General features: G+C 51.4%; 1 protein-coding gene across 2 annotated transcripts in view; it reads right to left on the reverse strand.

Annotated features, from left to right (window-relative positions):
* The window catches only part of GPR153 (G protein-coupled receptor 153), a 35,652-nt gene that overhangs the window by 31,236 nt on the left and 1,424 nt on the right, over positions 1–2,992 (reverse strand). The gene's annotated exons all lie outside the window — the stretch shown is intronic.

Consider the following 2,992-nt stretch of genomic DNA (forward strand, 5'->3'; position numbering starts at 1 on the left):
AGCCAGAAGGAAACAAGGAAGAAGTCATCGGAGAAACCACGGGCTTCTAGGAAACAGTTTTGACTCCTCTCAAATGCATGAGGAAAGGCTATAGGCAGACAAGGCTCCTTGGGTGAATTTGATATCTTTTATTAGACCAACCCAAATGGTTGGAGAATAGTTATTAAGCAAGCTTTCGGGCTATGGCCTTTTTTACTGTATGAAAGTTCAATACTCAAAACAGTACATAAGTATTTGTGCATTTTAATGCAGAGTCCATCACAGCAGCCTCAAAGCATGGAACACCTCCAGCACCATCCCCTACAGGCAGCCAGCACTCAAGTGTAGGGCCAAATGTGGATTTATGACACATTATAACCTGCCTGACATCTGACTCCCCAGGTACCTCTCCACTATTTAACTGCTAGTTCATCCCCCTTCTCCCCCCCTCCCCCTTGCAGCCTGTCTGTCACCCACTGACTCCTCAATTTACATCTTCACTGACTGCCTATCTTGCATGCATACCAGCCTCTGGCTTCTGTACTATTCATTCTATCCAGGAAGAGCACACACCAACTGCAGATGCTTCCTCAGCCTGACAAAGGGTTTTTAAACTCGAAACCTTGCTAAAAAAATGTTTTTCCAACTATTTAAGTTGGTCTAATAAAAGATATCAGATTCACCCAAAGAACCTTGTCTGCCTGTGTCCTTAGACCAACACAGCTACATCCTACCCCCTGTAGCAGTCCCTTGTATGTTCATTCCCTAACTGAGGGACCAGCAGCACTCAGGGGAGGACCTGCAGGGTTTGAGCCACAAGTCTCCCCCAGCACATAGCTGAAGGATGGAGTACACAAACACAGCAAGTAACACAAGTGGTTCTAGAGCAGAGGCCACATGAAAAAACCCATTTTCACTTGAGACAGATTCCATTTCGTAAGCGTCCAGATTTCCAACCCCAGCCAGGGGAGAGAAACACCATTCCTAACAGCACAACCATACCCACCAGCTAAAGGCAGCCCTGTTCCTTCCTCACCCGTCCGAGTGTGCGAGGACCTCAATTTGCACACTGAGATGTGTGAAAAGCCCTCTCACATTAGAGGCATGCTAGCAACAGGGAAGAGGTGTCAGAAACAAGGATCCAACAACCTATTCATTCTTTAAAAGAGTGGGAAGGGAGGAGGAGCTCTGCTCTAACCTGCCCTTTAGGCCTCCGGCAGAAAAGCTGCGGATTCGTGTCTGATTACTGGTGACACTTGTGCATCTGTGGCAGAGTGCCCCAATTGTACACAAGTCACAGCACAGAAAAGATCTTCAGGACTATGGTATCTACGCCCCTGCATCTCATAACCCTGCTCGCTAGGAAAGGCACTGCATTTGCTATGGCAGACTTCCTTCCTCTCTGTATCAGCAGAGCCTTGCTGGCTCTTGCTTCCATCTTGAAGCCCAGCATCTGGACCCAGCAGAAGGCACCACTTCACTGCCTTTTCAGACTCAGTCACTGCCTAACTCATGCCAGCCATTGCAGGCATCTTCATTGTTCCAAGGGAACAATCCCAGGATGAATCACAGGCACAGGGGATGAAGTGACCTATTAGATCATCCAGCCCATCTCTGCAGATACAGGATTCTTCCTACTTCTTCCTGTCATCAGGTTTCCTTCTGGTTTAAAGACTCCTCAAGTGGTAGCATTCTCACACTGCCCGCATCTGCTGGTCCACCTCTGCACCGCAGTGCAAGAGGTACTGGCAACATCAGAAGCAACGTCAGATGCCGCGCTAAGCAATCTTCTACTAGCATAGGCCTAGAGCTTCTCACAGGTATGCCTTTGCCAAGTCCAGTACCTATACAAGCAATAACAGTATTAATCATGTTAGACACATCCTGAGAAGGAGCTTGAATTCACTGGCCTCCTGAGGTCCCTGCCAGCCCTGCTTTTCCATGATTCTCTGCATCAGTCCGTGGGCTCATGCATCTTGCCCTCAGGAAGTCTTACCTGATCTTCAAGCTAACCTTCCCTTTCCTGGATATCCTGCCCTCAATCTAAGCAGACATGATATTACAAGATAATTCATGAGCAGGCTTCCAGGTGCCTGCCTAGGAAGTACTAGCTGGCTGTGCACACTTTGCTGTATTTAACTTCTCCTCCCTCCATCGCACCAGCCCCTAGAGAATCTCTCTGAACTCCTGTCTGACACCCCATATTTTCTCAGTAGCAGGATATCCAGAGCCAAGTGCTCTGTTCCTAATGTGATTACACCAGATTACACCACTTCTTTTTCTCTGGCATGATGCTTGCACCTGCTCTCCAAGTTTCTTCCACCCATTCAACAGAGATTGTCCACATCATTCCCCCCCACCTCCCTTCATTTTCCATCTTTCCATATCCCATCCTCCCATCTCTTTCTCCTCACTGGTGCTCTCAAAGGCTCCCCTTTGCAGCCTGCAATTTCCTGCAGGCGCTTGTGCCTTTCTCCCAGCTCAGGCTTGGCAGGCCGGACACACCCACAGCTACTGCCAGCCGGGGCTCCACCACTCAGGACCATTCATCAACACTCCCCATCTACGGCCTTATTTCCAGTCTCCTTGTTGAGCCTACTTGGGCCTAAGCCATGACTAGAGCAAAAAGCCAGGCATCCAGGCACGCACGACCCAGCGAAGAGGAGCAGGAAGGGCAGAGGGCAGCGAGAGGGATTCTTTGCCCAGGGAAGGAGGTGCAGGCTCCGTGCACGGTGCTCTCTTCCAGCGAAAGTTAGTGACTGTCCATATGAACAGGCTCAGAGGAGCCAGAGCGGGAAGAATGTACCCGAGCCCCAGGCCGGCCCCGCGTAGCAAAGCCCCCGCCCCAGTGCCGGTCGCTGTCTGCTCCGAGCGCCCGGGCGGCTCCGCGGCTGGGGACAAAGCCTGGGGCGCTCCCTCCCCCGGCAAGGCGGGTCACCCCAGGAGCGGCTCGGCGCCCTCTGGAGGAGGGAAAGCCAGCAGCTCCGGCCGGAGGGGCTCCGCTCCGCTCCCC

The sequence above is a fragment of the Alligator sinensis genome, unplaced genomic scaffold, assembly GCF_000455745.1.
Source record: "Alligator sinensis unplaced genomic scaffold, ASM45574v1 scaffold322_1, whole genome shotgun sequence".
Taxonomy (NCBI): Eukaryota; Metazoa; Chordata; order Crocodylia; family Alligatoridae; genus Alligator; species Alligator sinensis.